The 8,627-nt window shown below is 38.9% G+C and overlaps 1 long non-coding RNA gene across 1 annotated transcript in view; it reads right to left on the bottom strand.

Moving 5' to 3' along the window:
* Window positions 1–2,003: 2,003 nt before the first annotated feature.
* Window positions 2,004–8,627, bottom strand: part of LOC108392374 (uncharacterized) — a 105,597-nt gene continuing 98,973 nt past the window's right edge. The window contains exons 15-16 of the long non-coding RNA XR_012129160.1: window positions 5,172–5,495; window positions 2,004–2,773 (exon numbers count right to left, since the gene is read on the bottom strand). This is a non-coding gene — a long non-coding RNA (uncharacterized lncRNA). The remainder of the gene's footprint in view (window positions 2,774–5,171; window positions 5,496–8,627) is intronic.

Below are 8,627 nucleotides of genomic sequence, written 5' to 3'. Positions count from 1 at the left end.
CATTCAATTTTCCTTAACAGCAGCTTCTGCACCCTTGACCGGTCAAATGCCCTCATAACTTCTATGAGACAAGTCAGATTTCATGTGGAATGACACTCTGTCATTCCTTCACCACTACTCAGAAAAGACATGGCTCCTAGGGATTGATGGACGCATTATCTCTGAGTTTAAATGACAGCATATTTTCTTGGAGTTGAAACATCCATTATCCCAGGTTCGCTGTGGCTGTCTAAACATTTACATTCAATTGCTGGTGTGTGCTCACCCATTTCCTATTGCATTCTATAACAGAAGGAACAGAATGTCACTTTAAAAAAAATCTATTTCCTTTCTGGAACGTCTCTGTCATAGATTACATAATGGCGCGAACTCAAAGTGAGATTTTTCAGATTTTCATTCTATGAGTTCAATAAAATTCACACAGTATTTTATCTTGCAGAACTCAATCTCAAACTTTCTACAAAAAAAGGAGGTTGTTTTCCAGAATAGCAATTGGTTCAAAGTTTGGTGACCTGTCCCAAAAACCAACCTGGTAGAGGGAAATCAAGGTGTATGGAGTGTAGCCTCTAATGGCTGGAACTATGGCCTGCGGACCAGCAGCAGGGATATCTCCTGGGATCACACAAGAAATGCAGAATCTGTGGTCCGTGCCCAGAGCTCTTCAACCAGATCTGTACAAGATCCCCAGGTGATGTGGATACATAGTAAATTTTTGAAAATATTTCTCTGGAATCTCCATTCTAAAGTGCAAGCTTCCTCCTCAAACTTCTAATCAGTGTCCATTAAGCTCACATAGAAGCAGTTGCCATGTTCCTTCCCACCCAGACCATGAGTCAATTGGTTCTTTTTTCGTGGTATGTATCATTAGGAAGTAAACACAAACAAGGACACAGGCATGTACACACACGCGTGCGCGCGCGCACACACACACATACACACACAAGCTCAAAGCGACTTAAGAGGATTTGTTATCTCCTATGACAGGTCCCAAGATGAGGGGATTTTGTAGGCTTAGTCAGTTAGGCAGCCTCATTAGTTTGCCAAGGACCTAGGTTTCTTCTCTTTCCTCTCTGCCACCCTTAGTATGGCCTCCTCAGGTTAATTCCCTTTATTATCCCAAGATGACTGTCACAGTTCCAAGCATCACATGCAGAAACAAAAATGTCAGCAGCAGAAAAGAACTGCTTCCTCTGACCATGTATTTTTTGAGACTGAAGAATCCCCTCTGCGGACTTCCTCTTGTATTGCACTGGTCAGAGTGATATCACATGACCTTGCCTGGACCAATCTTTGGCAAGGAGCACAGATCCTTCTTCATTGGCTTTGACCAATCCTTTTTTCTTCCTTGTGATTGATTCTAAGGCTTGCTCTCCTAAAGCACATAAAAAGCAAAACCTTGTGCAAAGTAGTATTTTGTAGCAGGAGAGAAGGTAGGCAAGAGGTGGGGGGTGATTTGAAGTAGAAGTGGTAGCAGGACTTTTAAAAGAAAAAATGATAATCCCAAGCATAAGTCACATACCCAAAAGGCAATCTCGTTTGCCTAGACAGACACTGCTTACGAGGGGCACACACAGGATTCAGAATTGGATCTCAGTCTCCAAACAACTACCAGAGTCTCCCTGAGACTCCTTCTGCTCTGTGGCTCAGTCATCAAAGTCTGACCCCCGCCTTCTGTGAGGAGCGCATCCAAGGAACAGACTCGGAAGCCAGTGCTCTGAGCTGTGCTGCTCTATAACAAAACCCAGCAAACCCAGCAGGCCTTCAGAACAGTCTGTAATTGCTCCTCCTATCCCTAGTGAACAAAGAGGATGTGGATATGTTCTGGGCTGGACTCTGACAACAAAATAAGTCTGCCATTGATCCTTGCCACAGCAACATTGGTTGGTGTTTCCAAAGGACGTAGTAGATAACAGGGAAATAAAGGGAGAGGGAAGGAATAAATACATCAACCAAAGAGTAAGGCAGTCAAGGACAATGATACTCAAATATTAATATGCTTAATTTTCATTTGCTTTCATTTGTTTACCTGGATGAACACAATTATTTCCATAAAGGATGAAGGAACAAGAGCTGTTTCCATTTCTGCCTTATCTGAATCTTTAGTAAGCATCCCAGTTTGATTCCCATACAAGTGATCTTTTACATCATTCTTGAAGAGTATTAATCTGGAGGAAGAAAGTATCCCTTGTCTGTATCTTTTAATGTAAAGTTGTCCTGATATCTTTCTGGATTAAGAATAAAGATCATTTCCCTGTTACAACATGTTATCTTTACTAGGGCAAGTTGTACATTCCAGTCCAGGCATTTAAACAACAAATGCAAAGGTAAATAGGGGTGTGTGTGTGTGTGTGTGTGTGTGCATGTGTCACATAAGTGCTAAGCCTTTGACACAGACTTGTCAATTGCCACAGTAGCATGGTGTAGTGGAAAAAGCACTGGGTTCTACCTTGTCTCACAGAACCATTTGAGGACTCATAAGAAAATCATATATGTCACTTGTAAACCAGGTAACACAATAAAAATGTATTGTTTTCCAACATTGATTTATAAAATTGTTTTCCCAAATGTTGAAGCATTTTTTTAATTTTATATTTTTGCTGTGTGCGACATCTTGAACTTGGTAATTTTGCAAGGGCTGTCCATTCCATTCCACTGGCCTTCATATACCTGGCATTAAACAGGGCCTTATCTTCACTCACTCACCCATGGCTATCCCACTGAGCATCAGCTGGCAGTGTCTGGTCTGGAGTCTTTGGTTTGCACTTTGACAGACCTGCAAATGCAAAAGCAATGTACTTTTAACTGGTGCAACCAAGGAAATACTGAAAACAAGAACTGTTTCCATTTCTGTCTTATTAACTTCTATGCACACACATACACAAATACTGTTTTAAACAATACTATTTTAAGAATTTGAAAAAGACTTTTTTCAACTGAGAGATGAACATAATTATTTCCATAAAGTGTGAGGATTGAAGCATCAGAAACAATCATAGAAAGAGGCAGCAACTTTTTACTGAATCAAAAATTGATCACAATGAGAAATATATAACTTGCTCCTTCTTATAAATTGTTCTATTCTCTTTGACAAAACTCAACTGCTTTTCATACTAATACATTTTATAAAATTGCTTTTTCTTCTTATTTGTGATTTGCACTACTGATTTCAACTGGGACAGAAATAAATGGAATATGTGTACCAGGATCACTCCCAGAGATTCCACACCAACTGTGTGGTTCTGCTGATCAATACAATTAAAATTCTGAATATATATACTTGATGCTCACTTACAAGGAAACTGAACTCAGAAAAGATTTTTGCCCTTTTTTTTAGATGTGCACACTGCCTGGCTCCCAGTAAGTCTAATACAAGGGTCTCCTACCCTAATAGTACCAGGAGCTATAAAATAAAAACTCTTCCGGTGGCATGAAGTGATTTGAAGGGGTCACAGTGTCCAAGGGCCACATAGTGGTGTTACCCAAAGACACAATGTAGGCACAATAAACCAATAAGAAATCCTTTCTTTCCAGGCTGGATGCAGCAGGATTTAGTTACCAGGTTGTGTTACAATAATGTCCATGAGTCCTTGCATTACCCAAATTTTCATTTTCTAGGCACAAAAACTATAAGAGGACCCACTTTTATGACATGGATTCTGGTAGGCCAAGTAACGGCAACCCAAAGACACTGGGTCCTAATCCCTGGAACCTAGGGATCTTCAGAGGTGTGATTAAAATGATCTTTGCAGGTGTGATTAAATCAAGGATCTTGACATAGGGATATTCTGGATTATCCAGGTGGGGTCTGAATGTAATCCCACATGTCTTTGTAAGGGGGAGGAAGAAGGGTCTTAGACACACAGAGAGGAGAAGGGGATGTGAAGATGGACACAGAGATGGGAGTGATCCAGGTACAAGCCAAAGAGTTCTGGCAGCCACCAAAAGCTGAAAGAGACAAGGAACAGATTCTCTCCTAGAGTCTCCAGAGAGAACACGGCCCTACAACACCTTGATTTTGGCCTGGTGAAACTGAGATTGAGCTTCTGGCTTCTAAGATTATGAAAAAATTAACTTCTATTATTTTGACCCACTCAGGCTATGGTAAATTATTACAGCAGCCACAGGAAACTATACGTGAACCCAAGTACTCGTTCTTTTCGACTCCTCCTCAAGTTCCCTGAATGCAGCTAAAGTGAATTCCCTGTCCCAGTCTCCGCCCCCATATCTGTGTCTCATGCTTTCTTGCTAGAACATTCTGTCCTAGTTCTCTAATATAGCCCTATGCCGTCCTCCAGTAATAATTCAAATGCTACATTCTACACATTTTGGGTCTGAATTTCAATCCAAATGAAGGGTTGTTTTTTTAAATGTTCATCTTAATGGATAAATTTACACAACAGCCAAGAAGAGAGACAGATTCAGTGCTATTTTTTTGTGGAATTAACCTTTAATTACAAGTGTAGTATTTCCACTACTCCCCCAGTTCATAGGGAAATTTCCAGTTGGGACACTCCTGGAGGCCCATCCTCACACAGATTGGCCAAGTCCTTCCCCCTCTATTCCCTGGAGCCTTTCGAGGGTCTGAGCTGTTGGCTAGTGACCCCCAGTGAGGGGTCCACACTCTGGGATGGCTTGGTGCCAAATCACATCCAAGCCTCTTCCTGCTGTTGTGAGTGAAGTTCCTTCTTCCCCATCCACTTTGAGGGCTGTCCACTCTTCCACCCATTCTGAGAAACAATTTCAATGTCTCCTCCCCTCGTTTTCCAGCACTGATCTTAACCTAGAGTCGTGGAGCAGACACACATGTCTCACACAGAGGCCAGGAGCACATTTTTGTTCTGCGTCTTAATTTCTTTATTCTTTTTTTTAAATATTTTATTATATAAGTAACCATCTACATTAAGAAATAATTTTAAACAGAAGAGTATAAAATGAAATGCAAAGTTTTCCATTTCATTTCTCTTCCCTCTGAGTTGACTCTCTCTTAAATATTTCTAAATATTTTCTATATTACCAGGTATGTGGTCTGTATTACAATTGGTTCTTCAGTTATATTTTATCTTTCATTATGAAATATAGCAGGCAAATAACTGTAAGAAAAAATTGGTACAGTGTAAATACTCATTTCTATGAACTCACCAACCAGATCAAGAAAGAGAGCATTAACATACCTCAGAAGCCCTCATATGTCCCTCCCAGATTGCATTTCCCTTCTAGCCTCTCAAAGGTATCCTGATTTTCATGTAAATCATCCCTTTGGTAGTATTTACATTTGTTGATAATTCTTCTGTCTCTCTCCTTCTGGCTGCTTGGTATAGAAATGCACTTGCCCAACAGCTGAAGTTCCATTTGGCATGCCACTTTTTTGGCAGGTGCAATGTGATCGGAAGTGACTGAGCAGAAGTCTTAAAAGTTAGTATATGCTTTGCCACATTCTCTTTTTCTGTCTGCCTCTGGCAATGTTTTGGATGGTGGCTGCTTCATCAGCCTGGATCCTAAAATGAAGACAACATTTATTTTGAGAGAAATAAAACTGTTCCTTCAAACCACTGAAGATGTGGGGCTATTGATGACTGCAGCAGTACATAGGCTGTCCTGAGTGATTCAATCTCCATGTTTCTCATCACAGCTTTATCATCACTAAGTACAACTTCAAATAAAATGTAGTTCTATTCGCCTGTCTGCTGTCTTTGCCTAAAAGCAAGCATGATGAATCTTGAACATAAGCATGAGCAATATTTTGTTCCTGAACATATCTCCTTGGGTAAGGGAAAAGAAAATAAAAAATGAACAAGTGAGACTATATCAAACTAAAAGCTTCTGTACAGCAAATGACACAGTCAACAGAACAAATAGGAATCCTACAGTGTGGGAGAATATACTCATAAATGACTTACCTGATAAGGGGTTAATATTTAAAATACATAGAGAACTCATACATATGCCTCAACACCAAAAATCAAATAAGCCAATTAAAAAATGAGTGGAAGACCTGAACAGAAATGTCTCCACAGAAGAAATACAGATGGCCAACAGGCACATGAAATGATGTGCCACGTCACTAATCATCAAGAACTGCAAATCAAAACAATGAGATATCATCTTACACAAGTCAGAATGGCTTCTATCCAAAAGACAAGAAATAACAAATGTTGTCAAGGATGTGGAGAAAAGGGAATTCTCCTACACTGTTGGTGGGAATGTAAACTGGTGTAACCACTATAGAAAGCAGTACAGAGGTTTTCCAAAAAACTAAAAATAGAAATACCATATGACCCAGTAATTCCACTTCTAGGAATTTACCTGAAGAAAACAAAATTCCTAATTTGAAAAGATATATGCACCTCTATGTTTATCACTGCCTTATTTACAATAGCCAAGATATGGAAGCAACATTAAGTGTCCATCAACAGATGAATGGATAAAGAAGAGGTGGTACATATACACAATGGAATATTATTCAGCCATTAAAAAAAGAAATCTTGCTGTTTTCAACACCATGGAAGGACCTAGAGGGTATTATGCTCAGTGAAATAAGTCAGATGAAGAAAGATAAATACCATACGATTTCACTTATTTGTGGAATATAAAAACAAAGCAAAACAAAATGAACAAAACAGCAGTAGACTCATAGACACTGAGAAGTGACTGGTGGCTACCATGGGGGGAGGGCTGGGGTGGGTGGATAAGGAGGAGAAGGGTGATAAAGGGGTACAAAAATCTTCAATCATAATAAAAGTTGGTCACAGAGATAGTGGTACAGCATGAAGAATATAGTGAATGATTTTGTGTCATCTTCGTATGTTAACAGATAGTAACTGCAGTAATGGGGATAGGGATTTGACAATGTGGGTGACTACTGAACCATTGTGTTGTGTACTTGAAACCAACATAAGATTGTAAATCAACAATACTTCAATTTTTTAAAAAGCAATCATGGTGAATATACTCTACTGTGATTTTTCAAAATTATATTTTGAAAGTCAGCCATGTTGTATGTAACATTTGTAACTATATAGCATTCCACTGCTTGAATATATAGTAATTTATCCATTATGCCATTGATGGACATGTAAGTAGTCCATGGACATTTGGGAACATTCATAGGTGTGCATCTTTTCTACAACCATTTCTCTAGATGCATACTTAGTTATAGAATTTCACCTGAATTCCAAGCTCACTTCATTCGCACCTCTTCTTAGTTATACATATAGGAAGTAATTGAAGGCTGGGATATTTGACCGACGTGTTGTTCTCATTTAAAATTCCCTGTGCTTGGGGCAGTTCTACATCAATCAATGCAGTCAATGACAAATAGCACCATGATTAAGAGGGGACATCTCTGCACCCTTAAACATTTCACAAATAGAGTTTCTCTTAAATCTTAATTTTTCAAAAAGAAAAGCAACTCCCCTTCAAACATTTAATTTTTTAGCCTCCTGTTAATACAATTTGAGGCATTTACTTTTATCTAGACAAGTATATTATATTAGACCTGATTTAATACTGCAACTATTTATTTAGCAACTATTATGAATACAGAATAGGCTCACCATTGTGAAGGATATCAACACAGAAAATAGATTCCTGGATCCCATATAGCAGCCACCTTCCTCACTGAGAAATATTTATGCCCTTCTTCCATTCATATGAAACAACAGGAAATGTTACAATTCCACCTCATGCCTCCAAAATGCAGAAACCTAACCACTTTGACTATTTAGGACTTAGCCAAGAAGCAAGCTCATTGAAAAACAGATGCCACAAAATGCATGTGCAACACACAAGGGAGTCTCTTGGTGCTTACTAATAGCCTAGTAATGCTTTTTATGTGGCCACAATGTTATTACTAGTTAACCATCTGGTTTACAAACCTCCCATAAGTCAAGACTCAGAAGTAAAAAGAAGCAAGCAGGGTAGCAAAGACAAATGGCAATAAACTTGTAACAGCAAGGGAGAAAAACAGAGTATAAAAAGCAGATAAGCACATGGACACCATAAGTGATGTACACAAGGACAAACTGGCCTTCATAAATCAATAGGTCCCAAGGCATTCTGCATTTCATCAGAGCCTAGGAGCAGCTGTGCTTATTAAGAGCCTTTGTGCATTGAGATAGATAAAATAAACTCAGTCTATTCTAGGTAAAGAGGAAAGTGAATATGCAATAAATTTTTAAGGACTCCCATACAAACAGTTACACTTTTAAAAAGCTTTGATGCTTAAATCAACAATATCAGGAACCTCCTGATAATAAATAGGAACCTCCACTAATAAATAGAAATTCATCCCATGATCTTGGATAGGAAGAATTAATATTGCCAAAATGGCCATCCTGCCTAAAGCAAAATACAGATTCAATTCAATTCCTATCAAAATACCAACAGCATTCTCCAACAAACTGGAACAAATATTCAAAAATTCATATGGAAACACCAAAGACCCCCAAAAGCCAAATCAATTCTGAAAAGGAAGAATAAAGCAGGGGGGATCTCACTTCCCAACTTCAAGCTCTACTGCAAAGCCACAGTAATCAAGAGAATTTGGTACTGGCACAAGAACAGACCCATAGACCCGTGGAACAGAATAGAGAGTCCAGATATTAACCCAAGCACATATGGTCAATTAA

This window comes from Manis javanica, chromosome 3 (assembly GCF_040802235.1).
Source record: "Manis javanica isolate MJ-LG chromosome 3, MJ_LKY, whole genome shotgun sequence".
In the NCBI taxonomy this organism is placed as follows: domain Eukaryota; kingdom Metazoa; phylum Chordata; class Mammalia; order Pholidota; family Manidae; genus Manis; species Manis javanica.
This window is presented reverse-complemented; position numbering and strand designations above follow the sequence as displayed.